The sequence below is a fragment of the Cryptomeria japonica genome, chromosome 8, assembly GCF_030272615.1.
Source record: "Cryptomeria japonica chromosome 8, Sugi_1.0, whole genome shotgun sequence".
Taxonomy (NCBI): Eukaryota; Viridiplantae; Streptophyta; class Pinopsida; order Cupressales; family Cupressaceae; genus Cryptomeria; species Cryptomeria japonica.
The window spans coordinates 569,605,739-569,620,594 of record NC_081412.1 but is presented as its reverse complement, the minus strand read 5'-3'; positions in this window follow the sequence as shown (position 1 = coordinate 569,620,594).

The following is a 14,856-nucleotide window of genomic DNA, read 5'->3' as shown; positions in this document are numbered from 1 at the left end:
ACATGTTTCCTTATGTCAACCCATAGAAATATATGTAAATGATGAAAAAATTACATTCTTTAGGAATGCATATGCTCATAGAAAGCTTGTGTAGACCCATGTTCAATTTAGAGCACCAAAATAAAGTGTTTTCTTTCTTAAATATAATGATATGTGAAAAATACTTTTAAGATTAAAAAAATTATGAAATGAGTGCAAATGAATGTCTTTACATACTAGTATATAACATCAAATTATTTAAAAATAGGTATTTAATTAGCTTAAAAATAGGCAACATTCAACTAAAATTTGAATTCAAATTTTGAAAGGCAAGGGTCAAGTCTACAAGTAAGAGAGCAACCATATGACAACAAAAAGGACCCTAGACATGCAATTGGTTAGATCCAAGTGGGTAATTCTCAAATTCTAGGACATGCATGGACATATGTAATAAATGCATAGTCCAAACAAAATTAAAAGAATGTGTACATTAAAGATAAGGTGGGAGCCATGCATGTGAAAATGTGGGTATATGAATCTAGGTAAAGACTAGGGTAATGAGCCTATCTTTTCATAAGATCATGTCATTTGCCAATATGTACATGTATTAAAAATTTCACTAAAACTTGATACAAACTAAATGGGAGATGACATAGATATTCAAAGTTTACCATTATTATAAAATATATTATAATATTATAATTTTAACTAAAAACATTGTAGTAAAATTTTAAATTTAAGGTTGTTTACTTTTAAGTATACATTTCAATAAGAGTAAATTAATAACATCATAGATAATTATAATAATTTGAAAGTGTTAATATTCAAATCCCTTCAAAAACAAGTTTGATCAATATAAAAAAATGTCATCTTCTTCTTTATATAGTGTTAGTACTTCTTTATATGGTGTTAGTAAAGCTCTTAGAATTTTAATTTAAGGTTGTTTACTTTTTAGTATACATTTCAATAAGAGTAAATTAATAAGATCATAGATAATTTGATTAATTTGGACAAGTCCCTTTAAAAACAATTTTGATCATTATTAAAAAAAATTCTTCTTCTTTACATAATGTTAGCAAAGATTCTCAATTCTTAATCAGCATTATATTGTTCGTCATGGCCTTGTCAACAACAAAATAAACCTTATATTTTTTAGAACATACAACATATGGACCTATAATATATATTTGCATCCAAAAATATCGTTGAAGTTTAAATAAAGAAACAATCCTAAACATTTAAATAAACTTTACAAAAGTGTCTTATTTCTCCCATAATTACCAATTCTAATTTTATATTTTTAACTATACAACATTCACCTGTATTGCAATCTTTGATTATCACTATGGTTCTACATTACTAATTTTTTTATACAATATTACAATTATATTAATTGTACTATTCTTTATCTTTGTCATATCTGTATATCCTTATCCTCTTTTAAATTATTCTCACCTCATATAATAATCTATAAACATACTATCATAAACAATTATACCTAATCTATAATATAATCTATAAAATCTTATATTTAATTATTTTAAAACAATACATCATCATTACTTCTTTAAATAAACAATTATCATCAACACCAATGGACCCATATAAACATACACATGTTAAATTATCCTCTGACTTAAGACTTAAATCTAAAATCAATATAATTTAAAAAAAAATTATCATCAACACAAAGGATCCAAGTTAACCAGCAACCACTCAACCTACCGAGACCAGAAGGGTGTCGGTAAAGCATCCAAATAGCTAGTGCTGGCATCAATGACAAAACATCAATGCAACACATAATCAATTCCACCAAATGGCCAACACCTAGAACTTCCCTGATGGCACTCAAAGGCATGATGTCCCATCTCTCTGCACTTGAAACATGTTCCCCGAAATGATCCTCTATCAATTCTTCTTTTAGTCCTCCAATATTCATTATCCCGATGATAGTCCTCCTTTTCTCTCCAATCATGGTATGAGTCCTCCCTCAGCCTCCTTTCTTCTCCCTAAAAAGGGATCCTTTCTCTAGTCTACTTCGTGTATGGCCTCCTCTTTGTACATTGCACCCATATTTCTAGATCCCCCCGGTTCCTATTACTCGACATCCATTATGCCTTCCTAACAAACTTTTCCTCAACCCTTAATGAAAAGTGGTAGGATTCCTCCATGGTGGTCATATAGACCAGGATTGGTTCCTCTTGAATGTTATTTCTAAGGAAATTAATGTATTGTGCCACCTTCTCTCTCCTTGATTCCCTGAGTCTAGTTCTAATGATCATTTTGTGGTATCCTTCATGTACTACTTCACTGTCTTCTCTCTCTACTACAAATTTTGAATCTTCTTCAACATTTCTAATTCATAGTCTATAGGTATAAATTGGCACTTTAGTTTCATTACCATCCTATACTATTTCATGATTCACTCCTTCCCTCTCCATTTTCAATCCAACTACACCTCTTTCCATTAGATGACAGCATGTCCCTTCAACTTGGTTTTGGCAAAACTTACTCGCTTTGGATCTTCAATTTCCTTGAATTCAAAATATTTTTCCATTTCATTTGTCTAGTCAATCATCTCTTTTAGATTTAGGCTTCTAACACAACTAGGGATCTCGATCCTTGGCCTTTTTCCAATCTTAGTAGTTGCCTTCATCATCTTGATCTGATCTAACTCCTCTTCCTCCTAACTTTCCTCATCTCTCTCTTGCATCCTCGGCTCTTCGTCATTACTCTCCTATTCTGGTCTCATATTACACCCTTCCTTCAGTCCTCCTCAAAGGAATCCAGATGATTCATCATGGCTCTCATCATTCCCATCATATCCTCCACTCTTCTGGTGACACTGGCCATTATTGACATCCTCCTTGGTAGCATCTTTCAATATGGTATTAAAATGGAGCAAGGTAGGATTAGGGCCAAGATACACTTTCATACAAATATTGGAATATGAAATCGCCTAAATGAGTGATCACATTTGACTAACTCTTGTAGAAGAGAGTCAAATGACACCTCTAGGGTATCTATTTCTTTGCTGATTTGGAAACTGAATCAACTATGGAGATATGTTGAAACAATATGAAACTATGAATAAAGTGTGAAGTAAATGAAAACTTATATTCTTGTAATTGACTGATAAATGAACATAAATATTGTAGAAGACACACAAATGGATATTTGGCAAAAAAATGCAAGACCATGAGGTATGAGGCGACCCGGTCTTGACAACTTTTTTTGGAATTTCTAGGGATGCAAGATAATGGGGTTCTAATGCTAATTTTGGTTGGATGGCTCAAAACATGATGTATAGATATGTGAAATACATTTTGGAAGTTGAAATCAAGGTATAATTAGGGATAAATTAAGATACAATGATAAAAGGGCACACTTAGAATAAAGGGCCCAATTTATAGAGTGTGATGTGATTTAAATTAATAAGGACTTAGATTTAATTAATATATTGAGTAAATGCATATAGAAGTCCTATAATACATAATATAATGAGACATAGTAAAATAAGTTTAACTAAGTGTGGAATTGGACGCCCTACTCAAAGGTGTACAATTTATGATGCTACACTTTCCTTATGATCTAGGTGTGATTACCTCAATTTGGCTATTTGGCTTAGGGTTGCAACTGCCTCACTTTAGCAATCAATTGGCAACATAGACAACCTACCTCTAGTTGGTGAGTTGTCTCTACCAAGGCTCTTTTGGCACTCTCACCTCCTTAGGTTTGAATCTTGCTATGATACCATTTAACACAATAAAGGTTAGAGGGTCTGAAATTGATTGCCCTATCTTTCATCCAAACATGCACAAACCCACAGCATAATTTGAATGCATACAATAACAAAAAAAATTATTACTGGAAATAGAATGCTTATAAACTCTTTATATCTAGCCCATTGGACCCACATATAGACACATAGGCCCCACAAATAGACACATAGGCCCCCATGGGCTTATTACAAGAGAACAAGAAAATAGAAGTCTTCCAAATCAATCTTCTCCTATCCACTACTCCCTATCTACTTCCTAGCTACTGCTTCCCACCTCCTATGATCCTTGAAGTATTTATATATAAGGTTCCAACATCAGACATGATCTGCATCAACCTCCTAGGCCCCATAGTTAGTGTAATGTCTGCACAAGTTCAAGGTGCTTGGAGGAGGCCCAAACCTTGGGTGTGGAACTATTTGGGTGTTGCTTTTCTCTATACCTAGCACACAACATGCTCCACGAGCTCTTCCAATTTCAAAAAGGATCCATGTGCTTCCAACATTAGGTCTGACTTGAGGTCCTTTGGGACTCCCTTACATTATAACCCCTACTTCCAAATGAATACACAATTACTTCTATTAGCTACAACTCATAAGAGAGTGGTGATCTAATTTGTTTTGATAATCCCACTAAAATTTTGATGGGTTGTTTTCCATCACATGCTAATCCATTAGTATTAGAAGTTTTGTGAAGATTATTAGAAGGATAAATATTCTAAATGGTGTTGAGAAAACCATATAGTGGAAATTCTTAACATATGTCAATTGATTTCATTGTGTCTCATGCTTCAAAATTTCATCATATTTTCTTACTATTAACAAAAATATACTTTTTATTAGCTAATTAATATTTTTTATTATAGATAGAAGATGTAAGTTTCCTTTTTTCTTTTAGTATAATAACCTTTTCCTAGTTTCATGTTCTAATATAAAAGTTTCCTAAACATACATGACTCTAAAACCCTTCCAATTTACTCTTTAAAATCCAAAAGATAGTATGAGTGTAGAAAAATTGTTACTACTAAATCGAGATTTCATATAACTTCAAACTTGGACCTTCTAGTCTATGGATCAAAACATAAGATTATAAAAATTAAACTAGAGCATAGAAGTTGTATTTCCTAAAAGGGCATAATTTTCTGTCCTACCATAATCTCACATAATAGAATTTTTTTTTGCAAGGATTAAAAAAATTATAGATAACAACAATAATGATATAATACGATGTAAAGAAATGGTATAAAAACAATAAACCTATGAATGTGTCTAGAATATTGCCAATCAATAACAATAACAACAACAATAATATAGCATGATAAAAGAGAATGGTAATAGCTAAAGCAATGTTCAATGAATTTTATTTCTTTTTATTTTCTACATCAACTATAATATAATTTTTTTACATGGCCCTACTCACTAACAAAATAATTTCTTCTCATACAAACACATTCAAATGATATCTTATCTCCAAATACAATAGAATAAAAACCAAACTCATCAAAAAATAACAACATCAAAATTAAGGCTAACAACATGTATTTTGCATCAATAATTTTTTTTTTGTTTGAAAAATTTAACATAATATAATAAAAGCAACATAAAGAAACCAATTCATTTGTGCATAGAAATGTTGGGGCTTTCATTGCTCAACATTTTGTTCGACTTGTCAATCTATATATCTAATTCAAACAATATTAAGTGCAATGGAGTGACTAAGAAAACTAATTCAAAGAATATAATAGACAAAGGGGTTTCTCTCATCAAGTGTGGCAAAATGAGCCAAAAATAAAACAAATCAAAACTTAACAATAACAGAATAAGGTAGGTTTTATCACTCTTCAAAAAAAGGATTGTGGATGCTCAAAAATTGTTTAGGCTTTTTAATATAATAATAATGATATGATTCATATTTTTAGATATTATTGAGAGATCTCCCAATTCTTAAAAGGATGGTGAATATATAGATTTTAAGGTGAAAAAATGAGTGGTCAATCTTGAAGACAAAATATTTAATTTAGAGTTAACAAGTTCAATTGACTAGTTAATTAACTGATCGATTAATCAATTAAATTGACTAACTAGTTACCTAGCTTGATTGATCAATCAATTGATTTTATTATTTAGTCAACTAATTTGATTCGAGAGTTAATTGAATCAACTAATTAGTTAACTAATTTAATATGAGCGAAAGTTGGATTTGACTAAATTGACATGAGTAAAATGTGGGTAAGGATATTTAGAAAATTTATTTTTAATAGGATATATGTACATGGATTGATCAATTAATTAGTCATAGGCTAATATAAGGGTAAATGAGATTAATTAATTAAAATAATGTAATAAATTAATCAAAAAAAGTAAATTTAATTAATGATGTGATGTGATAACGAAGACAACATATTTAGTTGATTAACAAATGATAATGGAATTGAACAAATAGAATGACAAACTTGATTAACTAGGATGACAACAGAATAAAATATAGGATAAGCATGAAATTCAAGGAATTTCACAAAAAGAGAAGCATAATCTTTTAGAAAATATTAGTTAGAGTCTATAATCTTCAATAAGGGCATTATTGCTCTATCATCAAGCTAAATACATTTAATTATTTTCATATTCAAAATACACTAGCCCATAGAACATCATTAATTAATCTAGGATGACAATAGATTTAATTGTCAACCTAGATTAATTAATGATGTTCTATGGGCTAGTGTATTTTGAATATGAAAATAATTAAATGTATTTAGCTTGATGATAGGGCAACAATGCCCTTATTGAAGATTATAGACTCTAACTAGTATTTTCTAAAAGATTATGCTTCTCTTTTTGTGAAATTCCTTGAATTTCATGTTTATCCTATATTTTATTCTAGGTTGTGTTCATAGAATTGGGTCTAAGATGCAGCTATAAAGTATTCCATTATGCTTGAATATGACCTTACACGATGTGGAATTTGGAACTACCTTGTAATGGTTGTTGGTGCGTCATTAGGTAACATGTTTTCTTATGTCAACCCATAGAAATGTATGTAAATGATGAAAAAATCACATTCTTTAAGAATGCATATGCTCATAGAAAGCTTGTGTAGACCCATGTTCAATTTAGAGCACCAAAATAAAGTGTTTTCTTTCTTAAATATGAATGATATGTGAAAAATACTTTTAAGATCAAAAATTGTGAAATGAGTGCAAATGAATGCCTTTAAATACTAGTATATAACATCAAATTATTCAAAAATGGGTATTTAATTGCTTAAGATAGGAATACAATAGGTAGCATTCAACTAAAATTTGAATTTAAATTTTGAAAGGCAACGGTCAAGTCTACAAGTAAGAGAGTGACCCTATGACAACAAAAATGACCCTAGACATGCAATTGGTTAGATCCAAGTGGGTAATTCTCAAATTCTAGGACATGCATAGATAGATGTAATAAATGCATAGTCCAAACAAAATTAAAAGAATGTGTACATTAAAGATAAGGTGGGAGCCATACATGTGAAAATGGGTGTATATAAATCTAGGTAAAGGCTAGGGGAATGAACCTATCTTTTCATAAGATCATGTCAATTGCCAATATGTACATGTATTAAAAATTTCACTAAAACTCGGTACAAACTAAATGGGAGATGACATAGATATTCAAAGTTTACCATTATTATAAAGCATATTATAATATTATAATTTTAACTAAAAACATTGTAGTAAAATTTTAATTTTAAGGTTGATTACTTTTAAGTATACATTTCAATAAGAGTAAATTAATAACATCATAGATAATTATAATAATTTGAAAGTGTTAATATTCAAATCCCTTCAAAAACAAGTTTGATCAAGAAAAATGTCATCTTCTTCTTTATATAGTATTAGTACTTCTTTATATGGTGTTAGTAAAGCTCTTAGAATTTTAACTTAAGGTTGTTTACTTTTTAGTATACATTTCAATAAGAGTAAATTAATAAGATCATAGATAATTTTCATAATTTGGACAAATCCCTTTAAAAACAATTTTGATCATTATTAAAAAAAATGTCTTCTTCTTCTTTACATAATGTTAATAAAGATTCTCAATTCTTAATCATCATTATATTGTTCGTCATGACGTTGTCAACAACAACATAAACCTTATATTTTTTAAAACATACAACATGTGAACCTATAATATATATTTGCATCCAAAAATATCGTTGAAATTTAAATAATTTAACAATCCTAAACATTAAAATAGACTTTGCAAAATGTCTTATTTCTCCCATAATTACCAATTCTAATTTTATATTTTTAACTATACAACATTCACCTGTTTTGCAATCTTTGATTATCACTATGATTCTACATTACTATTTTTTTATACAATATTACAATTATATTAATTGTACTATTCTTTATCTTTGTCATATCTGTATATCCTTATCCTCTTTCAAATTATTCTCACCTCATATAATAATCTATAAACATGCTATCATAAACAATTATACCTAATCTATAATATAATCTATAAAATCTTATATTTAATTATTTTAAAACAATACATCATAATTACTTCTTTAAATAAACAATTATTATCAACACCCATGGACCCATATAAACATACACATGTTAAATTATCCTATGACTTAAGACTTAAATCTAAAATCAATATATAAATTTTTAAAAAAAATATCATCAACACAAAGGACCCATATGAATATACACATTATAAATTATACTCTCACTTAAGACTTAATCTAAATTTAAAAGTTTTTCATCATTAGATATGAATATACCATGATTTACACTGCCACATTTTAGTGCCTCAAAATGTTCCTATAATTATTTAATGGGTCATTGATGCTTTCTCCAATTCGGAGGAAACTTTTTTAAACTCACATTTTACATAGTCAAAAGATATAAATTGCTTTAAAGCTGTAAAAATATATTTATGAATGCGCAGTCCAATCATAAAGTGAAACTTTTGACATAAATACAAATACAAGATGAATACGATTCATCCCTGGCCATATAAATTTTCTTGGCCCACATTCACCATTGTACAAGTCCACATGGCTTCTCTGTCAAACTTTTTCTAAACAATTTTCAATCAATCATCTAATCAATTTAGTAAGTGCTTCAAATGAATAATGGCTTCAAGAAAGTTCCTCTTTTAACATCATTTTGTGCCAAACTCATCATTGCATATAGTTCAACATATTCATACTCCATTCAATTATAGTACTCACCTTTTTTAATTGGAAGTACTTTTATTAAATAATATTAAAATTATAATATAAAATAGTTATGAAGATTATACAGATATGTAATAAGTAGTTCCAAGAAATTATATATTTGTATTTTTTTATATTTTAGGTTTATTTTGATTAGGATGTTTTGAGTATAATAATTATTTTACAAGTGATATATTCTCATGTGAATTTGGTACATATTTGAATCTAATCATCACTAAATTTTTGACTTGTTTTTTATTAATAAAGCAGTAAGGGCACTGATCCTTTACATAGCACAACTATTGAAAACCATAGTGCAGAAACAACACTATAACAACATTAACAACAACTAACAACAAAAAGAGACCAAGTCTTTAGAAATCGGAAACAACAACAAAAAACAAAAAACCAAACTACAGGGGTGCCTTGCGCACCGCAATGGCATCCACGACATTGTTCCATTCATTGGACATGAACTTGTAAAGGTCCCTAGCCTCTTGTTTATCCTCCTTTGTGTCTGCAATACGTTCCCTCAGTGGAGAGAGGGCGAGCGTCGAGCTGTGTAACACCTACAAATGAAATTTGTTAAGGCCCGCCATTTGGGCATCCCGGGGCTCCATCTTGCTCTTGAGCCAGTTGACATCGTCCATGATAGCCTGCAATTCAAGCATGAGGCCCAAGTTCTCAATCCTCTGCATGATGTCCAACACATCTGTGTGTAGCTTTTCCATTTGTTGCAGAGTAGGGATGCCCTGGGGGTTCACAACAACCATGTCATCCATAGTCTTTTCCATCTCCTTGGGCACATCTTCAGCAGGGGAGCTGTCAATGTCATTACCCAGGCCCATCAGGGGGAGAGATTGTATCACCTGTTCTGCCATCTTTAAATCTGGGTCCAAGTTACCAGAGTCCAGGGCTTTGTTATCAGAAATTTCCTCACCCATGACACCCTCAGTGCCCATGTTCATAGGGGTTGTATCCTTAACATCAATAGGGTCCTGGGTTTGCATCTCAGAATTACCTGTGTCAACGGCACCAATAGTGGTCGGAACCATGGGGTTCCTAGTCATATCCACATCCACAACATCCCCATCAAGGGCCCCCATAGTGGTATTAGGGTGCTCTCCCTCCTTGTCCCCAATGGGTTCCTCCTCCGAGTTAATATTCTCAATAACTAGGGTCTTCTTCTTGCGGCTTTTGGAAGCCAGTCTGGAGGATCTCCTTTTAACCTCAAAATCAGGGGATTGCCATTCTCAGCATCCTCAGAGGATGAATTGTCATCAAAGACAATAAATTTGCGTTTAACAGGGGTTTTGCCTTTGCCCTTGGACAGGGAGCGGGAAGCGCTGGGAGAGGATGACAGAGGCAAACTAGGGGAGACCATAGATAAGGAAACAACAGAGGCATAAGCAAGCAGAGACATGGTGGTTGAAGCAAAGCCTTCATGAGCATACTGGAAAAATCTTTCGACTTGTTATTGCTCATCTTATATTAGATATATAGATATTGATCTAATCCAAACGATTCACAGTTATAAATAAAATCCCCTCTTTTAATATTCAAATTTTAGATATCCTAACTTGCTAATATTTTTATTATTCATTGTGAGCTAACATAATAGACATTGTGTTGATTTATGCACTTGTTTATTATATTTAAAGAAAATCCCTTATTCATTTGAAATCATCTAGGACATTAAGGATACAAAAGAATCAATTGAGCATACATAAACTTCAATGCGCTTGTTATTTCCAAATCTTTGCTCTGAGTTATTAAATTGGCCTATTTAGGAATTTGATCAATGAGAAGTTGATCTTTGCAATCTAACAAATTCCTAAAGATATTTGTAAATATTGTTGACCCTTACAAGCATTTAAAAATTATAAAAGCGAGATAAAATGTGTTGTAGACTACATGAATCAATGAAATCAAATCCATAAGTCATAAGTTGAAAATGTTTGCGTCAATGAGATGAATTCTGTAGGTGCAAATTTGAATCAAGACAAAATGATTAAATTTTCCAAATAAAAAATCTTCATTTGAATCGTCCAAAAAATTATAGAAGATTGATAAATCACATTATAACATTTGTTACAACCTCTCTTGATCACCAAAATTCAACTGATTATTAATTTTAATAAAAATCGATAAAATTTTATTAAATTAAAAATAAAATACAATTTAAAAAAAAAATATAACAGCCATCAATCTCAATTCCTAAATTAATTATTTATTTATGTAAATGGAGTCCCTCACAAATGTGTCACCTAGTTATTTAGTAGGTTGGATAAGTCTCTAAACACACTAATATTAGAAAACACCGCCATTCTTAATTAAGATTCTCTTTTATTAAGTCTTTCTTCGTACTTGAAATATTTGAAAAGACTAACATTATTAAATATTTTTCGGTGAAGGTTTGTCCATCCCACGTGATACAAACATTAATAATAGTCAACTAAATTAAAAGTGTTGGACCTACCAATACACATACCTATTTGAACTCTAACTACTATTTTTAGTGTAAAGATTAAAAAAGAGTTGTACCTAAGTGGTTTGTTTATCCTTTTAAGATTATTCCTAGTTTAATAAAGCATCATAAATATACACAAAAAAGTCTAGGTATCATTAAGGTTTATTTATTAAATAAAACACACACACACATATATATATAAAATAATATAAAATAAGAAAAAGAGAAGAGTAATCATGCTTAGAAGTTATATGTATATATGATAAAAGAGAGATTGAGAAGGTTTTATGTATAATGGATTTAAGTTTTAGAGTTTGTGTTTTAATATAATGGGGTCAAAGATGCGAATATATGTATTTATGTTTAGGTCGTTGTATTTTTTATTTTTGTGGTGATAATTTTATGTAAATTATATGTCTGTGTCCCTTCTAATTCTATGCATTAAGTAGGGCATTCATACCAATTCACATTGATTGATAAAAAGTCATCTTAGTGTTACAGATGTGGTAGAAGTTGGTCTAGTGACAAGGTGTTGATTTAATTTCCTTCTTTTGAAGGAAGTAGCCATCTTAAAACTAATTAGAGAGATCTAGTATGTAAACAAATGTGATGCAATGAGTGTTTTATAGGTACTAAATTATTGGTTGATTCATTGCAACGCTTTCAAAAGTGTATTTTCTCTTTGGATTGCTTTAAAAAGAGTTACTTGTTCAAGGGCAATGGTAAAAGGAACATGTGAAGCCTCTCCTACCTTTCACATGGTCTCTTTCAACAAATTGACCTTAACCTAACACACATGCAATGAAATTAAATGTGGTCCTTGAAATCAAAGTAGATGAGTTAGTTCATTTTAATGCATTTTAGTGTTTGTCCTTGGTTGTCCTATTGTTAGTTTGACGATTGATTTTTTTTTTTTTTTTAAATTTTTTTTAATGATTTATTAGTAAATATTGGTTCAGATTCGTAAATTCATTTTGTCTATTTCAAGTTTTTTAATTTGTGAGAAATAAACAAATAAATGGAATAAATTGAAACTATTGTTTTGGGTGTTTTTAAAATTATTTTAAATGAATTAAAAATTCTAATTAATTAATCATGTAAAACCAATTATTTAATTTGAAATAAACCAATGCTTTTTTTTGTTAGATTGATGTATTTAGAAAGATATAAAATGAAAGCACCTAATTAATCAAATAACTAAAAATAATTAATTAAGTAATCATATTAAATCAATTAGATTACTCTAATCATTTTAATATAATTAAAAAATAAATATAATTATTGATTAATGAAATTAAAACTAGAAAGAAAAGCATTTTTGGAAGCACGCAAACAAAAAGTAAGAAGCAGTGAATAAAGATTTTCCCTTTCTTTCCTAAAAAAGGAGAGAACAAACAATTATATATGAAAAAAATCTTTCAAACACATGTAGAAAAGAATAAATTATTTCTTTTTCTTTTTGCTTCTCAATTATATTCGTGTTTTCTAATCTATTTGTTTGCCTACAATCAATAATCCCTTGAAAGAATTATTAGTGCTTCTTCTAAACCTCCTCAAATAAATTTGAAGATTCCAAAGAAATCTTTCTCTAAGTAATTCTTTCTTTAGAAGAAGAAAAATATATATTCTTTGTAATTAAAATTCTGATATCTAATTTTCTTTTAAGCAATCAAAACTATTTAACCAATGATTGCAAAAATAATTTTGACCACATATCTGATGTAAAAAAGTTGTTTAACGGTGAATAACATGTTCAGAAGCACAGTTTTGAATGAAAACAAGATTTTGGATAATTGTTTCAAGATGCTTTGAAGAAAGTTTTGAAGGAATAAGATTTTTGAAGAAGTTGATAAATACAACTTCATAGATCCCAAGAACACCTGCAAGCAAAATACCTGTCACAAGAGAAGAATGGAGGCAAAAAAAAAATAATGGCTCTGAAGAAAAAAATTATCATTCAGAGAGGAAATCAATAAAAAAGTACAATACAATCCTTATAAAATGAGATTAGCAACCCTAAAGGTGTGCAACCCTAAAGAAACCCTAAAGGGATAATGTGTATTTAATAATTAGAATATTATTAAATGCCTAAGTTTAGCTTAAGTGTAGAGTATAATAGACTAATAATTAAATAAATAATTATTAGCCACAACATGGTAACTCTAACACCCCCCCCTTAAGATGAACTTAGGGAGTAGCTAAAAACAACTAAGGACTAAGAAATGCATGTAAACAAAATACATGAAAGTAACAATGGGTCCCAACAACTATGCCTGATGAGGTACCCAAGTACAAAAGATCTATGTAAAGAAGAGAAATAGAGAAAACCTCATGGGAAAAAACTCTACTCCAAAAAGAGATGAAGGCTAGTGAAGGATTGAAGAAGCCTCCTAAAATAGAGAATGTTCCAGAAAATAGGAACAAAGGATGAACATGAAGAAAGAACACCATTGAAGCATGAAGTTGCAACACTATCAAAGAAAAAACTGTTGATCTGAAGAACCTCCACTGAAATAAAAGATGATTAGGTAGAGAAGACTATAATCTGCACGAGTGCCCTCAAATAACACTACTTGAATCAGATGGCAAACAAAGGCAAACAACTGAACTCGAAGATACAGATGGCAAAAACACCAAAGTTTGAAGAGCTGATCAATCGAAGATGGAAGGTTGCCTCCAAAAATAGGAATGAAAGAGTGTCCATATGGTAAATGATCCATCTCATTGAAATGCATAGGTAACTAGCCACTGCATCCGCCTAGTACATAGGAACAAATACTGAATACATAGCTCATTCCAATGTGAAACCAAGGAAGCAATAACACCAATAGTAGAAACCCCCCCATAATGATGACAAGGGAGAGGTATGACAGGTACACTGAATGTGAAAGCCATAATGTAGTGCATGAAAAAGAACCAAGAACATCTGACCATGCAAACATGAAAGTACAAGAAAATACAAAGGATGTGCAAACCAAGGCACACACGCATGAGAAAGGTATGAAGGAAAAAAAGGCAAACATCAAACCCCCGTGACACTTTATATCATAATGCGAGTATAATAAGACACAAAAATGATGTGCAAGATCCCATAATACATGTGTAATACAAAGGCACTTTATCTCAATGCGTTTACAAAAAAATAAGTGCTTACAATGAAATCAAAATATCAAAAAAAGACATAAAATTGGAAATACATGAAGAACAACCAAAAACAAATCATCCCACGCAAATGAGAAGTTTCCATGATCTCATATGTCCATGTAATTCATCAAAGTGTGAAAACACAAAAAAACTGAATAAAATGTACCTAGAGTAAAATCTGGAAAAAGTGCATGGATGGTTGTGAAGAGCTCTAAAACACTGTCCCAACGTTGCTAGAATCGTGAAAAAGGGAGAAACTGGTGAAAAGTTATG